Source organism: Hyaena hyaena, unplaced genomic scaffold (assembly GCF_003009895.1).
Source record: "Hyaena hyaena isolate Hyena2069 unplaced genomic scaffold, ASM300989v1 scaffold_277, whole genome shotgun sequence".
In the NCBI taxonomy this organism is placed as follows: Eukaryota; Metazoa; Chordata; class Mammalia; order Carnivora; family Hyaenidae; genus Hyaena; species Hyaena hyaena.
The window spans coordinates 650,084-671,336 of record NW_024080905.1 but is presented as its reverse complement, the minus strand read 5'-3'; the positions used below and the strand labels follow the sequence as shown (position 1 = coordinate 671,336).

The 21,253-nt window shown below is 43.5% G+C and overlaps 1 protein-coding gene across 1 annotated transcript in view; it reads left to right on the top strand.

Annotated features, from left to right (window-relative positions):
- The first annotated feature begins 15,140 nt into the window (after positions 1 to 15,140).
- SLC39A12 (solute carrier family 39 member 12) overlaps positions 15,141 to 21,253 on the top strand; it is a 78,064-nt gene continuing 71,951 nt past the window's right edge. Inside the window, exons 1-2 of the mRNA XM_039245888.1 lie at positions 15,141 to 15,215; positions 15,312 to 15,496. The gene's annotated coding sequence lies outside the window, so the exon portion shown is untranslated. The remainder of the gene's footprint in view (positions 15,216 to 15,311; positions 15,497 to 21,253) is intronic.

The following is a 21,253-nucleotide window of genomic DNA, read 5'->3' as shown; positions in this document are numbered from 1 at the left end:
TCTTCAAAGATATTCCCAACCTCCCTGCTTCACTTGATTTCACACAGACCTCTCTGTTTTACTACAGTGCTCAAGTCAACTTGCCTTGCTTTGCCCACCATGGTGCCAACATGGGGTAAGGGATTCCCATAGAATGCACTGTGCCTACCCTTATCATAGTCGTGTCCTGCTGCATTCTCTTAACTGCTTGCCAGGCTTTTCTCTGACAAACTGTGACCGTGGGTAGTGATCATGCTCCGTTTGTCGCTGTATAAGCAGCATATTGTGACGTAGGCATACTCAATAAATATCTGAGGATGATATTATATAAGTATACAAATAATGCCCAACACTCACTGAGACTTCCGATATGCCACGGCCGAGTCATTGATTGTATTGTTATTTAATTTGATTTGAGTAAATCCTCCCAACAGCTCTATGAAGGCAAGTTTTCTATTCTTATCCTCTCATCATAGAAAACTGATAGAAAGTTTAGGAAAAAGATATCATATGTTTTCCCTCGTATGTAAAACTTGAGGGAAACTTAACAGAAGACCACGGGGGAAGGGAAGGGGAAAAACTAGTTACAAAGAGAGAGGGAGGGAGGCAAACCATAAGAGATTCTTAAATACAGAGAACAAACTGAGGGTTGATGGGGGGGCGGGGGCAGGGGAAATGGGTGATTGGGCCCTGAGGAGGGCACTTGTTGGAATGAGCACCGGGTGTTGTATGTAAGTCGTGAATCACAGGGATCTACCCCAGAAACCAAGAGCACACTGCAGACACTGTATGTTAGCCAATTTGACAATAAATTATATTTTAAAAAAAAGAAAGAAAGTTCAGGAAAGTCATCCAAGTTCACACAGCTAGCAAGTGGCTGAGGCAAAAATGGAGGCTGAGCACTCTGGCTCTTGAGTCTGTGAGCTGACTTTGAAAGAAATAGAAAAGGAAAGGAAGTAGGGACAAGGGCTTTTATCTGTCTGAACTCCCTCCCTGGACAAGAGGGAACAGAGGTCACCCAAAGTGGACTAGATCAGGGCGGAATGGAAATGGCCATGAGGTAGCGCTCTGGTTAAAACCAAAGGTAACGTCAGTACAACTCCATGGTGTCAGGAGCAAAGCGGTAGGTATTTTCAGAGACAGCAACCCTGAGCAGGGGGTCCCAGTGCTGGGGGCGCAAGAACAGCGAGGTTCCCAGCACCACCGCTCCCCCCTCTCCAGGATGACTATTCCCCAGGGCATCAGGGTGGGCTGTGACGTTAAGGATTTCAAAGTGCATTGCCAATGTCAGCACTGAGAACAACAAACGAGGTATTTCACTGTAGTTGTTACATGTATCATCACCATCATGAACGAATCGATAATGCATATATAGGGTACACAAATTAAAAGATTTAAAAGGATGGTGAACCCCCACACCCACATGGCTGCAACTGCCATCCCTCAGCCACTAGCAACTACCATTGGAGGTTGCTTGTATATTTTTCTAGAGATAAGCTATATATGTGTGTATACACACACACACAAATGTATATATATATACGCATACACACACATATATGCACAGCATTTCTCTGGAAGAATATACAAGAAACTTTTAACAGTAGTACACACACACACACACACACACACATGAATATCCACTCACTCATCCATTTTTATCTTTCCAAGGTTTTTTTGCTTTTTTTTTTTTTTACACTGTCATCCCTTCTCTGTTCACTTTATTTGATGGGTTGTGCTTCTTTTATTTAAAAAATCCTCTCTTGTCATTACATTGGGATTTGAGGGAGAGCTCAGAGATGAACACACACTATGTTTAACCGGAAGTCTTGTTATATATTGACAGCCTGACCAAAGGTAGTGATGGAACAAAGCTGGACGTGAGTACAGGACCGGGCAGTCGCAGACAATCTACGGGAAGTTGAGTCAACTCAAAGAAGAAAGGAATCTAACAAAATCCAGGCTTTTGTAATAATAACAGTAATATTCACTTGACATTTTCAGTGCCAGGTGCTGTGCTTTACACGGTCTCTCTCATTTAATCCTCACATAAATTAGGTACATATCATCATCTGCATTTCAGAGATTAGGACACTGGAGTTTACAAGCATCCAGTAAACGGACCAAGCTCACAAATCTTAGGAATGATGGAGCTTGGGATTTAAATTTACATCTGCCTGAAACATTTTTCTTAACTCCTGGGGCTGCTCATGAGTAGATTGGATCAAACTTCACTTTGGGGAATGAATGTATGTCAGTGAGGACAGGCTATTCTCAGTGAAGTTTTCCAGGGTCTGTTCTTTTCAAATGACATTTGAAAAATAAGAACAGTATTATCTTAGGAACTGGGTGATGAGAACCACTTTTAGTCTACCTGAAGACATCCCATCTATGATTTCTGATGCCATCCCAAAGCACCCCACACCTCCACTATTCCCCTGGCTTCGCCTTAATCTTTTCCCACTCTCTTAAGCTCTAAAATCTAAAGAAATTCAAATAGGACATGTTATATAGTTTCAGAGAGAAGCTGAGTTTCCGGAAGTTCTACTTTAACAGGAAATTGGGTTTCAATAATATTATATTGATGGGATAGTTCATATTATGCATCAATTTGACAGGGCCAAGGGTTGCCCAGATAATTGGTTACACATTATTTCTGGAAGTGTCTGTGAGGGTGTTTCTCATTTGAATCAGTAAGCAGAGTAAAGCAGATGGCCCTTCTAAATGTGGGTTGGCCTCCTCTAGTCAGCTGAGGGTCTGAATAGAAAAAGGGGAAGGAGGAATTCACTCTCTCAACTTGAGAATCACTCAGCTGGGACACCAGTCTTCTCCTGCCTTTGGACTTGGACTGGAACTTATACCACCAGCTCTCCTGGTTCTAAGGTCTTTGGATTAGATATCTTGCAACTTCTCAGCTTCCATAATCACATGACCCAAGTTCTTATAATCAGTGAATCAATCAGTCAATGTCTGCCTATCTAGCTTTCTATTATCTATCTATCTATCTATCTATCTATCTATCTATCTATCAATCATCTATCTATCTATCATCTATCCATCTGAACTTTATCTAAATATTTCCTATTGGTACTATTTTTCTGGGAAAATAATTAAAGTGGCAGTTCCACACCAAAATATAGTGAATAGGACCACTACACTGTGCATTTCCAGGGAATACCATTTACATCAAGGATTGTGTGAATAATACCAGGTAACGCTGAGACTTCAACTTTCCTGAATACATGGCTCTTTATCAGCAATTATGGGACCCTTATCAGTATAAGGGGACAAGAGTTCTCCTTATAGAATAGGAATGCCCTCCAGTTCAAGGAAGGTCTGATCTAGGTGTTTGCGATGTACCTTTCACAGTAGGAATCCTGGAACGTAGCAATTATTTGAACAGAGGTGCTCAGTTGGGCAAGTGACGCCCATACGTTAGCTGGAAGTTTTTTGTTTGTTTTTTGTTCTTTTTTTACATCTTCATTTCATCTTTAGAGGAGGAGGATGGGAAGTAGAACAAGAGATCAGAGCATGGCTCCACATGATATCATTTTCTCCATTTAGCACCTTATCATCTTGACGGTGACTATTTCTTGTTCAGTGGTTGAACCACTTTGTTTTAAGCTGGTCCTTTCTTTCCCCAGCAAGTCTCCCGATCACACCCATTCTCTTTTATTCAGACAGAGATCACACAGTTCTAATCAACCTCTCCTCCTCTGGCCCGTTCATTCAATTATTCATTTATTCATTCATCAGCATTTAGGATCCACTATATGCAAGACACCGTGCGAAAACAGGGATACAGAAGTGACAAGAAGACACAGTCCTTCCTCCTGTGGACCTTGGAGGCCGGGAGGAAAGACAGAATTTTTTCTTTTCTTTCTTTATTTTAAGAGAGAGAAGGTGTGTGCGCACCCAAGTGCCAGCTGGGGGAGGGGCAGAGAGAGAAGGAGAATTCTAAGCAGGCTGCCTACTGGCAGCACAAAGCCCAGTGCCAGGCTCGATCACACCAACCAAGTGATCAGGACCTGAGCCTAAGTCGAGACTAACTGACTGAGCCACCTAGGTGCCCCAGGAAAGAAATCATTAAGCAAACGATTTCATACCAATCTTTTCATTGTTATTTCAGGAAGCACAATGGAGGAAACTTACAGGAACACATGAAGGTACTATTGGGGTCAGAGAAGACTTGAGAAAGTTGAGAAGAATGGAATGAGTCAAAGCTCAGAGAAATTGATAATCAGAGGGTTGGGTGGTCAGGGAAGAGTGTGTGGGGAGAAGATACGAAGGCAGAAAAAGTATAGACTGAGCAAGGTAGAAGCCCACTGCTTAGGGTTAGGTGGCACCATTTCTTAGCTTCCAGTGTTTACAAACCCCTAATTGAGATGATCTTTTTATTTTCCTTTCAATTCTCCAAAGCTTAATTAAAAAGGAATTCCCTAGGGGCACCTCAGTGGTTCAGTCAGTCAAGCATCTGACTCTTGATTTTGGCTCAGGTCATGATCTTATGGTTTCCGGATTTGAGTCCTGCATTGGGCTCTGTACTGATGGCTCAGAGCCTGCTTGGGATTGTTTCCCTCTCTCTGCCCCTTCCCACTCATGCATGCACTCTCTCTCTCTCTCTAAATTAATTAATTAATTAACTTTAAAAAAAAGGGAATTCCTGGATGGAGTGATTTTTCTCACTGGACGTGGTCCATTAAAAATGGAGTACTACCCTCTCTTAATCAGAGCTGAGTATTTCCTCTACCCATACACAGAATACAGGACATGTCCAGAACCACTTTGTATTATTGTTGTTTGGGAATGGGCTGCGGTCTCCCACCGGAACTAATGCCTGAAAGATCTGAGAGTATAGGTCTTCATATCTTACATGAGCTGTAACAGTAACTCGCACATAGCAGGTTCTAAACAGGGGCTTGCTGAACTGAATATTATGGGTTGATTTAAAGGTTTTCTGGAAATTATTTGTGGAAAATTTACTCTTAAGGGAATCTTTCTTTTAGTAAATGGTAATGACAACTTCTGCTTTCTAACATTAACTGTTCTGGGATTATTTCCCCTATCAACCCTCTATGTTTCCTACCCTATTCTGAACCAGAAGTTGGAATTTTAGTGCTTCTTTGCCTCAGGGGTTTTGCACAGAGAAGACAGACGTGTTTGATATCAAAGGGTCTTCCTATCTTTCCTAAGAGCCAGCTTTCATCAAAAAGAGTATGCCAGGGCTCCCTGAGGATGAGGAGAGAGAAGGAAGCGTTTTTGAGAGAAGGGGGAGAAAGAAGGGAAATGTCGCCCGCACGTGCAATGGGTCCACTGAGGACCAGAGGCTGACTCACCGCACTGATGTGGTGCTTGCGGTGGCCAGACTTCAGAGGAGCACCTAGAAGTGACAAAGGGGTTTCCATTCTCTGCAAAGACGCTGAGCCCCACGTGCAGAGTGGAAACAGCAGAGGCAGTAAAGAAAAGCAGACCACAGGAGTAGGGATAAGAAGATTCTTAGCAATGAATGACCAGAGTACCCCTCTGATTGGAAGGTTTTGCTAGTGTTTGACCTGGGACCTTTCCACCACCTGAGAATGGAATTCCCTCCAGCCAGCATGCATGGAGGCTCAGAGTCAGACTGAAGTTGACATGGGAAAATAAAGAAAAGCCATATGTCTCACACACACGTTGGCAACTCTCTCTGTCAACAGCTTTGTGGGTAATTGTTGACTGATGGGTTTAAACCATTTGAAAAAGTAATGGGTTTCCTCAATATTGGATACATAGGTTTAACAAATTTACTGGAAAGTAAGTTCTCTTTCCTCAGTGGTTTACATTTTAACATCCTGTGGGAAAATTTTCTGGATTGCCTTCAAGTGCACTGTTTGTGCCCATTGTCAGAACTCATGACATAAAAGTTGGTTTCAGATTCTGTGTCTCCCTCTCTCTGCCCCTCCCCAGCTTGTGCTTTGTCTCTCTCTGTCTCTCAAAAAATAAATAAACGTTAAAGAAATTTTTTTCAAGTTGGTATCTTCCCAATATTGGCATCCTCCATTCCCAGAGCCTGCTGTCTCTCTCACATAGGAATTCGGTTCATGCATCACCACCCTACGATTCTACATTTAGCAACAGATTCCCAAAATGGTGACTCCCCCTTTCTTCATTTTCAAATGGTAGTAGTCTTATGTCTAACTAACACAGTTCAGTGACTGTGTGATAGTTCACTGATGGTGGCCATTTTCCATTCATGGGTGCTTACTACATACTGTATGCAGTTCTTGATGCTGTGGCTACAAAAATGATTCAGACCCATGCCCAGTAATGGGTGAGATGAAGTAAACACATATATCACCATATCCTGGGACGAGCTGGATAAAAACAAAGTATCACAAGGCAAAGATGATGTGGATTCTACTACCACATGGGAATCATGGAGCCTTCCTTTAAAAGAAACTGTTATTTGAGCCAGGTCCAGGGAAAACCAAACCAAACAAACTGTAGACTTGGCAGCAGAGGGGAGACAGGGCCCTTACAGCCTGAAAAAATAGCATGAATACTAGAACGTAGAGAAGCTGAGGGCAGTGGCCTGGAGAAGGAGCTGGATACAGAGGGACCCGAGAGCAACTTCTCATGGAATTGTGCTGGAGGGCTTGCACAATACTTGCAGAGTGATGACAGTCCATTTTATTGAGCTCATAGCTGTGCCAGGTACCAACATGCCATGAAGGCAGGTAATATCCTCATCTTTAAAAATAGGAGAAGCTCAAAGGGCCCATAAAATATCCTGCCTGGGGACAGCATTCTCCAATTCTTATTATCATCACAGCCTGCTTTAACTCTAGAAACCATGCTCGCTGGCAGTTTTTGTTTATTTATTATTTAATTTTTTGAATAGTTTAATTTTGAGACAGAGAGAGACAGAGCACAAGCAGGGGAGGGTCAGAGAGAGAGGGAGACACAGAATCTGAAGCAGGCTCCAAGCTCTGAGCTAGCTGTCAGTACAGAGCCCAATGCGGGCTCAAACCCATGAACCGCGAGATCATGACCTGAACCGAAGTTGGACGCTTAACCGACTGAGCGGCCCAGGTGCCCTGGCAGTTTTAATAAGTATTGCAAAGAGCCCTCAGCTATGGTGGAATTTCACAAACAATAAGAAGTACTTTCCAAAACAAGGGATGCCTGGCTGGCTCAGTCGGTGGAGCATGAGACTCTTGATCTTGGGGTTGTGAGTTCAAGTCCCATGTTAGGAGTAAGTAGAGTTTTACTGAATAATAATAATAAAAGACTATACTACCAAAACACAATCATCACTCTTCTCACATTTATATATTAGGATTCCCTCCTTTAAATGAAAAGGTTTTAAAGTTTATTTATTTATTTTGACAGGGATGGGTAGCAGAGAGAGAGAGAGAGAGAGGGAGGGAAGGAGAGAATCCCAAGCAGGCTTTGTGCGGTCAGTGCAGAGCCTGATGTGGGGATTGATCTCACGAATGTGAGATCATAACCTGAGTTGAAATCAAGAGTCAGACATTCATCTGACTTAGCCACCCAGGAGCCCCCTCCCATAAATTTCTAAAAGAGAGTTTTGATGCTGAAACAAATACATGATTTTAAAAAAGGAAAATTATGGATTTAATCCAATCCTCTTTTATTTATTTATTTTTTTAATTTATTTCTGAGAGAGAGAGAGAGAGAGACAGTGTGAGCAGGGGAAGTCAGAGAGATAGGGAGATACAGAATCTGAAATAGGCTCCAGGCTCTGAGCAAATGTCAGCACAGAGCCCGACCTGGGGCTTGAACCCACGAGCTGTGAGATCAGGACCTGAGCCGAAGTCGGATGCTTAAACGACTGAGCCACCCAGGTACCCCTCTAATCCTCTTTTAAAAATGATTATATTTTCCCTCTTGTGCAAAATTATACATATTTACTATAAAAATGTGGAAAATCTAGAAAGAAGGAAAAATCACCTGTATATTCCTACCATCAGTGGGGAACTATTAATAATTTATACTAATATTCTTACCATAAATGTATGACATAGTTATGACCTACATAACATTATGCACAAATGTTTCAAAATAACTTTTCTTGTTATACCATGTACCTGGTAATGAGATAAATATTGGAAATACAGACAAGAAAATACACCCAAATAATAAGCACTGAACAATCTATTTTGTAGAATTCTTGTGACTCCCTTTAGTTAATATAAAGGTTGAACCATTCTTTCTGGCAATATTTGAGTTCAAACCTTTTTAAAACTGTCATTAACTTAATGGATATTCAACAGACAGAAATCTCAGCACATCACATAATTCTGATATATCCATCAGTTGACACCAGCATCTTAATCTTAAAAGCAGGATAAGGGGTCCCCTGGGGGACTCAGTCAGATGACCCTTGACGTCCGCTCAGGTCATGATCTCACAGTTTGTGAGACTGAGCCCCATGTCTGGCTCTGTGCTGGGGATTCTCTCTCTGACCCTCCCCTGCTCTCTCTCACGCTTTCCCTCAAGTAAATAAACTTTAAAAAAATACTTTTTTAAAAAAAGCAGGATACAGTGTGAAATAAGAGTTCTGCTATTTTTCTAAAAATATTCTAGAAACCTCGTGGGTTGGGTTTGTGGAGTAAAAAATGTATTTGCCAGTTATGTACCTTAATATCCTTTCACCTCACATTACAAAGGATTAGAGTTTAATTTTAGCAACAAGCAAATAAGAAATTAAAAAGGAAAAAATTCTTGTTTTAGACGGGCACTCAAGATTCTGAATAAATATTAAATGTTGAATATATCCTTTGTAATATTTGTGGTAAACCCCAGGAGGGCTTGGAAACAAGTGAAGTTGGGGTGTGGCTAGATCAAGAAAGATGTTGTAAGAACTTCCATTGTGTCCATTTCCCCAACAAAGAGCATGGATGAAAAATACAGCCTTTTGGAATGTTCAATGGCCATAATTACCTCTGTAATTTCCTGTGTTTCTCCCTTTGACAACTTATGCTCCCCAGTGACCCCTACCTCCTAGTATCCACCTCCTTATGATACCCCCTGCCCTGCCCCAGTGTGGGTGAGGTATGTGATTCCCTTCTGACCAGTGAAATAGGAAATGACCCTCTGGGATTAGAATTCCTAAAATTGCCCACAGTCCCATGAGTTTGCAAGTCTGTCCTTCCATGGGCAAGTCTTCAAGAGAAACCCTAGCCCTGCGGGGTGCCTGGGTTGCAGCCTGATGAAGCTCTAAAACAGAGAACCCACATCAGCCAAGTCGCGACTCCTGCCCCACAGAAATGGTGAGATAACAAACGTGTCCTGTTGATAGTCTAAATCTGTGTTAATCTGTTATGCAGAAGGAGATGACTAATCCACCTATTTACACAGTGATTCATCCAGAGTGAGTCAGAAAGTAGTTGGGAAATTAAGTGGTCACCGGGCCTCTTCAAACCCACTCTCCATTTCTATTCCCTTTTTCCATGTCTGAAAAAGTCGCTTCAAGAAACAGAAAAAGATGACAAGACACCTCATTGTTGTCTCACGGGGGCGCCATTGTTTGCACTTGGCACAAATGAACAGAAGACTTGGCAAAATGGACCTCGAGGAGTCCCCAGTGTAGGGGCTTATCGGTTTCACTCCATCAAAACTACAGGGACAGGGTGCCAGGGGCCCAGCGGTGACTTGGGTGATAACTTTCCTGTTGAGGCTCCTTCTTCTGTCTTCGTGCTCCTCCAACTTGAGTGGGGAAGCCCTTGGCCTCCTGCTCCTTAGGTCACTGGGGCCACAGGCAATGTCAATGCTGCCTCCCAGATGCTCCGTTTGATGTCTCCAGCAGAAGTCCACTCACTCCCACCTCACCACCTCATGGCCGTGTCACGTGCCTCACTTGCAAGGAGCCTGGAAACGGGTGGCGGATGGATATGGGGTGGGAGCCTAGCAAAGTCTGCCCCTCAAAGTTCTGTTCCCACAGAAAGAACCATGGAAAGACAAGAAAAAATGAAGGGAGGAAGTAAAAAGACAGGAATCAATGACCTGGAAAGCAAGTTATACATGAGGATTCATCAAAGCCAAATGAGAAGGTAAAGTTTTGAAATGACTAATAAACTAGATCCATCCCAGCAAGGCTAATAGGAGTAAAAAACGATGAGCTTCAAAATCATGTATATAATATAACCCAAATTATATTAAAATAATAAAAAGAGGTAAACTAAAAGGTAACTTATTATACATGGAGCACTTTTTTTTTATACTCTTAGGTGTTTTCTGTAGTTTATTTTTTATTTTTTAATTAAAAAAATTTTTTAACGTCTATTCATTTTTTGAGAGCTAGAGACAGAGCATGAGTGGGGGAGGGGCAGAGAGAGAGGGAGACACAATATGAAACAAGCTCCAGGCTCTGAGCTGTCTGCACAGAGCCTGATACAGGACTCGAACCCACCAACCATGAGATCATGACCTGAGCCAAAGTCAGACATTTAACTGACTGAGCCCCCCCAGGCAACCCTCTAATTTTTAAATTAGTGATCATATATGGCTTTCTTTCCTAAGGAGAAGAAAAATGTTGTTTGAAAGCTGCACATGAAATTTATGTTTCCTCTAAGAATCACGTTTACTATCCTCTTCCAAATCAAAGATGGCCACAGGGTCTGAATTCAAGACAATTGACATTTTCTAATGTTACTACAGTGATGCTGGCCGTGTCACAGAATCAGAAGTGTTGTAAGGTAGTCCTTACCCTGGAGGGGCTGTCTTCTCGGTGGAATATTCTGCTTTTCCTCTGAGAAATCGTTTGGTGAACAAGTTGCATTTATCTCACATGCTGGTAGGTTGCCCCATTAGGTATTCCTGAAAAGTAGAGCCTGAGATTCTGTTGGTTTTAAAGTTCTATATTTGCTTAAATTTTTTTTCCTCTGGGAATTTTTGGGCTGAAAGGTCTGGGGAAGAATTGAAAAATCAGAATGTAGCCGATTATTTCCTTAATGATGGGCTCTCATCGGAGTCCTTGGTGTGTTTCCCCTTGCTGTGCTGTAAGAGAAGCTTGCACCTACTAATAGAAGCAAGGGATCTCATCCCAACCGAAGGCTGCTCGGTGGTGTAAATACCAGTTTCAGTGTGGACGGGGCTGGATTTCTGGTGGCACCTACGATCTGTGTGACACTGAGTATTTCTGAGATGTCCAGTGAATTCAGTAGTTTCCATTGATATAATGTGAGGAAAATATATGTGAAGTTGCTTAGCACAGTGCCTAGGCATAAAAGACACTCAAAAAAATGTTAATAAACATTATTATTTTTTAATATTAATAATAATAATAAAGTATTATTTAGAGAGTTTAGTGTCTAGGAAAAAGAGGGAAGAAGACCATGTAAAGGAGCACATGGGGAGAAACTGGGCCCAGAGGTAGCTTAGAGTTCCTATTACTGCCAGAGATGGCCCCACGAGGCTGAATGCCAAAGAGGCACTCACACAACTCTGTCACCAGCTCCAAGCCTCCTTTCCTGAGGAAATTTGCTGGGAAATCATTGAAATAGATCTATAAAATCTGTGATGACTACGGAAGTGAATGGTGATCCCTAAAGTTGTTCTACGCACAACCTGCAAAACTGTACTGGGCAGTTCAAAACTATACCCGTAAGGTGGCTTTCTCCTGGTTTCAGCGTCTTAAATTGCTGCCCTCCCGTATTTTACATTTCCCCGGGGGGCCCCTTTAAACTCTTTCTACACCAAGCCAGGGTATACATGGCAATACTTTATAAGACTTGAAGAACAAGTTGAAACGCAGGATATACCAAAAGACGCAGAATCCACACTGAAGGAAGGACTGGTCAGTCCCCACCTGCCCTCCCACTTCCTCCACTACATCGTCCTGTGATGACACAAATTATCTGTATCAAGAAATACTGCATCAGATGAGAGCGGTCCCAAGGGGGCTAAATGCCTTGTAACTATCAATCAGGAGTTAATTAGCGCCTTCTTTATGCATTTGCCCAGCTAACATCTGAAACCCATTACCCCTAGAGGTTGGCTCGGATTGCAGATACAAGCATGTTTGAGAAGGGTTGGTTTCAAGCTTGCGGGGGAAGCAGACGGCTACAACCCAGCGTCAGGAGGAGGTGACACCGCCATGTTCCGCTAAGTGTCTTGTCACCCTTTATTACTCCTACTGTCTCGCGAGCTGCCTGCCTGTCCCCCGCGCCGTGGCTGGACTTGCAGGCCACATGCAGGGCTTCTCCCTGCCCCGCGTTAACGTCGTCTCAACAGGGACAGGGACGGGGACGTGGTGGGTGGCTGACTGTGGGAGTGCGGCCAGCCCCAGGGGCCAACAGAGCAGGCGGGGGGCGGTTCACCGAGTGCGGGGTGGCGCGCCTGTGGGTAGGCTGGCTGGAGGTGGTGGGAGCCGCTGAGAAGTCCTGCAGGAAGTCACGTGCAGGGCCACGCGTGAGGCTAGGAACTAGGACTTCCGGGGTGGACATCGGCATAGGGGAATCGGGAAAAAGTTTCCAAAAGTCTCGAATGGGGCGCTGTCCTGCACCACCGGTTAGAGCAAATCAAGATCCGGGTCCGCGGCAACTGGGCAGGCTATGCAATGAGACCCGGGCAGGGAAGGCAGATTCAGCACCTGCTCGTTTGGGGCGGGGCGGGAAGCCAGGGCTCAGTTCCAGAAACACGGTCCAGCCGAGGCACGGAAAGGTAGCACGCACGCTGGGACGTGATCGTGTGCTCAGCAGGTTTGGGACGACTTTGCTTTAGTCACGTCTCAGCCAGTCCCCGAGACCGATGGGGCTGAGACGGTCTCCCGCGCGGGGATGGAGGCGGCGTTGTCCATGTGCCTCCGTCCTGCGCCCACTCCCTTCCCTGCCCCGACTCGGGTCACAGCTGGGGGGTCCTGACCAGCCCCTCGCTCCTCTGCTGGACGGACGGTTCTGGACCCTGACTGCAGCTCACGTCACCAGAGAGCTCAGGAGAAACAGGCCAAGTCTCTGCCCTTGACAGTTGAGGCAAATCCAAGGGCTCCGTGATATGCAATTAAAGAGAAGCTGGGCTTTTCTGGGAGCATTTGCCTTCCACGTTTCTGTGAGTATTACCAGCGTTCTCTTAGGATTATGTCACGCTGCCGCCGCCAGTTTTCATATCCAATTAGTGACGGAGGAGCTAATCCACCCCATTTCTTTCCCTTTTCATTTCCCGCGCCTCCTTCCAGAAGCCCCCTCCCCCACCCACGCCCATCCCCGGACCTGAACTCCGAACTCCGTTCCTTCCCTTCATTCTTCAGCTTCTCTTTGTTTTCCATGGACCATGTGCCAAATACATTCACTCTGTGCATTTTGAAATCGTGGATTTTAACTTCTTACCTCCTGTACAATTTACCACTTTGTTCTTTCAGTCCGTCCTTCATTAAGAATTTGCCGAGAGCTTGTTTCTCAGGGAGCTTCTACTACAGACTCTGGGATCAGAATATACATGCTAATTAAAGCCCCCCCCCCCCGCCCCCATCCACTTACTTCCCAGGTAAGAACTTTATGCTTCCAACAAATACTTTTCCTCTTGTTTGAAGACATCTTTTTTTTTTTAATACAGATTTTCGAATGCCTTAAATCTTTTAAGCCTCTGCACCTTATAAAATTAAGATTTTAAGGAGCTTACTTTTCCAATAAATCTTTGGTCTGAGGGTCGATAAAAGTTAGAGAATCCACTGGGAAGGAAAAAAATATCTCTTTCTAACACTAAAGCCTTTCCGTTCCGCAAGGTGGAATCCTTTGACCTAGATCTGTCCCTTAACAGACAAGTGACTGGTAAGAAATTCTAGGATCTTCTTAGACTTCTGAGAGAAGTGGTTAATACCGATCTAAAATGTTAGGTTCATTAGCCACTTTTATTTGATTTTTCCTGAAAGTCTGCCAGACAGAAAGTTCTCACTTTTATCCGCCTTCATTGGTATCTCCAGAGCAGTTTTCTCCACAGCAACCAAAAACTTCTCTGGGTTGAAATAATCCTCTCCAGCTTCTAGTGCACAGTCAAGGAATTTTAAAAACAGAGGACTTTGTAATCACAAAACAGTCTCCAAGATTTAAAAGGCCACAGAGCTCCGGATAAATAATCATTTATCTTTCTTCCTAACGGTAAGCACTGCGTTTAGAAATGTTTGTATCATCCTCTGTCATTTTTTAATGCTAACATAGGAATCTTAACCTCTCTCTTTCTCTCTCTCTTTTTTAAATCATAAAAGAAATCCCAGTGTCTTTGTTACTACCCCACAGTCATTATTAGCTCATCTCTGGGCCGAGATCTGTCATGAGATGCCGTTAACACTTTGCATTCTTTAACCAGCAGATTGAAGAGATTAATTTTTTTTTTTTTAAGAAGGCTGATTGGCTCTAACATTGTCCCCTATGCTTTTAGTGACCACTGAGTGTGGATTTATTGTGGCTCTTGCAGTCTAGAAACGCTCTTGTTTTTCTGTTAGTTTGTACTTTTAATAAACTAAAAACTGAAAACTGACCAGTGTTTTCTGGGCGTGACTGTTTTCTTCTGTAGTACCCTTCCTTATCTAAAATCTTCTCATCCAACATAATATGGGCAATTTGAGGAATTTTTTTTCTCGGGGGCATCTGGGTGGCTCAGTTGGCTAAGCAATCGACTTTGGCTCAGGTCACGGTTCGTGAGTTCGAGCCCCTTGTCGGGCTCTGAGCTGGAGCCTGCTTCAGATTCTGTGTCTCCCTCTCTCTCTTGCACCTTCCTCGTTCATACTCTCTCTCTCTCAGAAATAAACATTTAAAAAATTTTAAAAATAAAAAAAATTTATTTTCTCTTTATTTTTATTTACTTACTCAAGTGATAAGGACCTTATTTCACAGCGTTCTATGTTAGGATGGGATAAAATGAGGGTACTTCCTATGTGGGTCCTGTGACTTGTACTTCCTGCAAGATGAACAGAGAAACTTACCCTTCCTAACTTTTTTACTCTTTTTATTTTAGAGAGAGGCAGTGTGACAGACTTCTGGGCTGGTCTACAGATCGAAAGTCTACAGCCATGATAGTTTCCTGCTCTTCAGGGTCATAACTGACCCACAGACCCCCTACTGTTCAGAAACAGCTTGCTGTTGCAAATCAGCTTAGCCACCCAATTAATGAATCCTTTCAAACATGTTGCAGGCCCAGTCATTAAAGCCTTTAATTTTCCCCTTTACCACAGAAATTCCTCCCCTTACAAGTTTTACACGGTGAACAGCAAGCTGCCCCACTCCATCAGCCGTTGACTCGAGGTAAAGGAAGAGTGGAAATGCGCTTCTGGACAAAGCTTCCGGGGTGTGGGGGGCCGTTTTTCCTTCTACTCAGCCTTGTTCCCTCTACTGAGACAGAAAGACACTCGACCCAGGAGAGCAGCAGCAGCACCTGGAATTCAGGCCACCTGACGGCAGTACTCCGAGCTCTCTCTGCTGGCCCCCCCCCACCCCGGAACCATTCTGGAAGCCTCTTGAAAACGTTGTTGGAGAAAGCTGGCTGCCCGCGGAGGTCACACGGAACGCAAGGAGACTGCAATCTGGTCAGTGCAACAGCATGGGATTAGGTACCGGGGCATGTTCGAAAAGGAGCAATGGCTTCTCCAGCCATTTACTTCAGTGAGGCAGAGTCAAATGCGGTGCCCAAGTGGGCAGTGCCTTGTGGTATCCTGTGTCCCGTATTTAGGATACAACAAGTCATTCAGCATTCTACAAATGGTATTTGAAAACAGGGAGGATCTTGTTTTATTAAAATGGTAATGTTTATGGAAGCCTTTCTACGACCCTTCTGCATGTTTAGAGGTATTTAGTTATAAGTGTGAACTTTTTAAGAGAGAGAGAGAGAAAGAGCATGCACGCACAAACTCGGGGTGGGGGTGCCCAAGGGGAGGAGACAGAGAGAGAGAGAGAGAGGGAAAGAGAGCAAGAGAGGGGGAGAATCATAAGCAGGCTCCATGCTCAGAGCAGAGTCTGATGCGGGGCTTGATCCCACAACCCTGGGATCATGACCTGAGCCAAAATCAAGAGTTGGACACTTGATCAACAGAGTCACCCAGGTGCCCCACAGGTGTGAACTTTCAGTTCTCTCTTCTTTCTGATTCACTGGTTAGATGCTATTTGTTTTTGAAGGTATAATGATAGTGATGTGATATTTGTCTAATGTTGAATTTTTTAAGTTTATTTATTTATTTTGAGAGAGAGAGCGTCATGTGCATGAGCGGGGGGGGGGGGCAGCAGGAGAGCAGGGAGAGAGGGAGAATCCCAGGCATGCTCTACGCTCCATGCTGAGTCCAACTTGGGACTTGATCCCACCGCTGTGAGATTATGACCTGAGCCATAATTAAGACTCACATGCTCAACTGACGGTGCCACCCAAGCACACCTAGTGTCAAATTTTTAAGTACTCTAGCTTGATTGCTGATTGGTGTTTTCTAGTACTTTGCACGGTGGGCAGTTAATGAATTAGAGAATTATCCTCTTAAAAATGAGGTATCTGAGCTAAAAGGAGGTCTATGGTCCTGGGACCCCATTCCCAGCCTTCCCCTGTTTTGCCAGGTGACCCTCACACCCTGGCTATACCTCAGCATTGCCTGGGCTATTTTCACCAAATAGTACGTCAGGTCCCCTTCCTCCATAGATGAGACTGAATTAACTTGCGTGGGATGGAATTAAAAAAAAATATATCTGCAGGTCATGTGAATGTAAAATCCACATTAATGTAAATTCAACATTGAATGTAGAATCGGAATGTCTCTGGTGGGGGGTGGGGGGAGACAGGAGCAGCACCAGAGGTAGGAGCCCATGTCTTAAAACGATTACACACAAGTATAGACAAAAACACGCTTCACCATCCCTTTCCTGACTGATGTGATGTTTTTTTCCAGAATGAACCTACAAATAAATAAATGAAGACATGCATAAATAAATAAATAAATACATAAATCTAATAACTGCGTCCAGGAAAAAAAAGTTTGACAGACTTTCTCAGTCACGCTCAGTTCTAGGGAAAACATTTCCTGGCCAAGTGTTTTTGTTTTTTCTGTTTTTTTTTTTTTGTTTTTTTCATGACAGAAGGGTCTTGCTAATAGAATTTGTCTCTGCTCTGTGCAAACAGTAAATAATTCAATAATAAGTGAAATTCCCAAGGGTTCCCAGAGAAAACATGTGTTATAATAGGCAACTCATCTGTGATGACATTAATTTATATATATAGCAACATAAGTCTTCCCCATGGAAATAAGTAGGAGTCATGTCTTATTAATGTCCTCTGAGAATTTGCTGCGGGGAAATGTTCTCCTCTGATGACATAAAGTGCCTTATTAAGGCTGGTAGAATATTAGTCTAGCTAGGGGGAATGTAAACATGCAAAATTGTTCTGTGTTTCGTTTTGTTTTGTTTTCAGAGGGAGTCGTTGTTTTGCACTTTCTGTTTTCTGTGACATTATCGAGAGTTTGGCCAGTTTAGCTTCCGTTTGAGCTATTTCTATCCCTATGAAGTGGAACACAGTCTCCAATAGCTTCGCCCTCTTGCTGCAGCTAGTTCCTTGTGTAAAAGACTGAGGTTAAAAAAAAAAAAAAAAAAAGTTACGGGGCCTGGGTGGCGCAGTCAGTTCCTTGTGTCTCTTGACTTCAGTTCAGGTCATGATCTCACCGTTCATGAGTTTGAGCCCCGTGTTGGGCTCTGTGCTGGCAGTGCTGAGCCTGCTTGGGATACTCTCTCTCTCCTCTCTGTCCGCCCCCCTTTCAAAATAAATAATCAATTTTAAAAAATAAAGGCAAATTTCAGCTTTCCCTGCTCAGAGGGCTATAATTCACCTGAATCACCCACAAGCAGGGATCGCATGAAATCTCTCCACGTCATTCATAAAAAGCAGGGAGAAACAGTACCTGGTGATTTCACAAGCATCTGTACAAAGAACAGGCTTCAGCTTCTTGTTGAATCTTTCATGTCTTTTTAGGGACTTTGTCCAGTTAGAGGCAAGGTGTAGATTAGAAATTCTGTGGTAAAAAGACAGCAAGGGGATGAATTCACATCCCCAAATGTCTGAAAAAAAAAGAGAGAAGTGAGTGGCTTAAATTTGGGGGGAGATAAAAAGTTTCTGATTGTATGTTAGGTAAAAACTGATTGGTTTGTGTGTGTGTGTGTGTGTGTGTGTGTGTGTGTTTAGGTCAATCTGAAGTATCTGCACAGAGCACTTAAAAGTAAATCCTTTCAAGCTTCAGCCTTTGAAAATGGACAGTCTTGCCTGATTGTGGCCTTTTTTCTTTTTTTCAATGAGAAGGGTTAGAATGGAGTTTTAATGACTTTAATGAGGGATTAAGTAACTTTCAGAGAATGAATTCCACTTCAGTAATGAGGAGAACCATGACCCTACATGGGTTCCGGAAGTGGTGAAGGGACAAGAGTCGGCCCGCCCTGGGCCCAAATCCTTGTTCTGGCACTTTCCAGCTGTTAGGACATGCTGAACCTCAGCGTCCTCATCTGTAAGACCAAAGTGCTGGTCCTGTCCTCAGAGCTCTCTGTGATGACCACAGGCCATGTATGAACAGGCTGGGGCAGGAAAGCGCAAGCTCTCTCTGTGCCCTCACATTTCCTGTATGTTATGGACACATCCAACTCAGTGCTTCAGAGAAATAAGATACTCCTGCCGCCTCCCCAGACCCCACCCCCCACCAACTGTCCCAGGGCCTTAGGGTTTTTATTCACGATCTTCAGGAGACACTCAGACACATTCAAGGTAGAGAACCACTGCTTTAAGGTCCTGCACTTAATTCAGCCTCCTTCCTCCATTTGTCTCATCTGCCATGGCATAAAGAGTGGACCGCATTGGGCTTTATCTTAGCTTGTTGTTGCTCTGACAAGGTTTTCTTAACTCTTCTCAGTAAGCCGCACATCTTTGTCAGTCAGAAACGCCACAAAGTCTGGTTATGGGTCCACAAAAAGCCAGTGCCTTTTTGTGTCAGCCAACATCCCTCCAACTCTGTTTGCCGGGAAAAGGAAGAAAGATAATTTCCCTTTTATAGTCAATCCTAAGACATCTCCCTCCCCCAGAAGACCTTATAAAAGTCTAAGAACTTGAAAAAGGCCAGTGGACTTATCCATAACCCCAAATCAACTTGAAGCATCTTTGGATCTAAAAACTTTAAAGTTGATCAAGTCCAACAACTCCTATTAACGTAGAAGAAAGATTTCCTGTTGCTTTTTATCACTGAGATGCTCTCCTGGCCTAAGCTATGAACAAAGCTGAATGCAGCAGCTGGGGGAGGCGATCTGATTTGGCTCTAGGAATCCAGTGTCCGTGCGTTTTCCCCCCGAAAACTTGGGCCCCCACATGACAAGATTACAAGGAAAATCGATGGATTATTCCTGAATGAGTCCATTCTTCTTTAACAAAGAATCACTTCACCAGGGTCCACGCTTTGGATGGATCTTGATGCCTATGAGGTGGAAGTATTTGCAAAATTTGACTACACGCCCTCCCGCAAACACAACCTAGCCACTGCTAAAAGCTCTAACAACGGAAAGAAATCTAGTGATGATGAACTAGAAAGTCCAGTCTGCCATCAACCCCTACAGTGCTTTTTGCCATGTCAGTGTCTGTTAGATTTTCTGGTGTTCTCTACAGTATTCTTTCCTCAAGCCACTGTCTTCCGTAACTTCTTTAAGAATCAAATACCTTGGGGGCACCTGAGTGGCTCAGTCAGTTGAGGATCCAACTTTGGCTCAAGTCATGATTTCTTAGTTTGTGAGTTCAAGCCCTATATCAGGCTTGCTGCTGTCAGTGCAGAGCTGGCTTCAGATCCTCTACCCCCCCTTCTCTGCTCCTCCCCCACTTGCACTTTCTCAAAAATAAGCAAATGTAAAAAAAAAGAATAAAATATTGTAAAGGGGCAGGAAGTTTTCAGCCCATGGTCATTTGATTCACAACTGAGTTTTATTCCAGCAGGCCTCAAAAAATTAAAGCAAGGCTTAGGCAACTTCTGTTCACTCAAGATGACTGAAATCTCTAGTCCGAGAAAATGAGATGCTTTACAGCTATTTAAAAATTATCAGCCAGAAATCAATTTACCTTCCATGTTGTATGCTTTTTATAAACCACTTCTGGAGTGAACATTGGTATGATTACAGATCTTACCCTATTACCTGCTGCCCCAGGCCACATCCCTCCTACTCCAGTCCTAGAAAGGTACATTGAGGAGGAACCACAAATGGACAGGGTCTTGGGCACATCATATGGGATGAGGTGTAGCCATATACTCTGTTGTTTGTTATCAACTAAGCCCTGGCCACATGTGTCTCCTCTGGTGGCCTCATTTCTCGTGTTACTGATATTTTTTTCCTACTTACTCAACCTCATCAAATAGCCTAAAAAGCATCTGAAAATCTCTCAATAGAAACTCATTCAGTCTTTAAGTTGTACTATATTCTCTCTTTGGTTTATATCAGAGTCTTACCAATGACTTGGCCTCCTGATTGACCTCTTTTTCCATCAAAGAGGAGGGAGAGAAAATTACTGGTCAGAGGGGTTGCACATTAAGTACATAGGTGGGTCTACAGCTTACATCCTTCATGGCACAAAACAAAGGGATGAGCAAATAAAGCAAATCATTGACAGAGTAGGAATTAAGATTGGACAACCCTATTAGCTTTGTGACTTTGGGGACATTACTTACCCTTCCTCAGACTTGGTTTTCACATATGCTATAGGTATTCCTTCCTTATAGAAGGAGAACATACCCCATGCTGGATTCTGTACACACAGGTATACCCATTATTTAATTCACTAGGCATCAAATAATTGAGTAATTGGTATTCTAAATGCTTTGCTTTATTGCAGAAATAGTTGGTGGGTTATCAGATAGGCTGGGGCCATGTTTTTCCATTTAAAATACTGGAATAATGTTCTTAGTTTCAAAAAACTCATTATCTGACATTTTCCCCCCCAGAACTGATCAGGTTTATATGCTGAGGAATGCCCAATTAGATAAGGTGCATAGCACTATCCTGGGCACATGGCCTCCAGTAAAGGGGAGCTAATATTACCAATAGTTTGGTTTTAGGAGGTTGTAGGTTACAAAGAAAGGCTTGATTACAGTTTTGTTTCAATTGATCCTCTTCCTTGAGTTTTGGTGTCAGCCCTGCCAATAGCCACCAACCCATGGACTTTTCTTGTCTGCCAGTCAGGAAACAGGAAAGTGCAGGGGTGGTTTCCGTGGTGGAGCTTAGTAGTCACACTGAGTGACTTGGTGGGAAGCCAGTGTCCCTCTGTTTGCTGAGCTCTTATCCCATTGCAGTTGAGT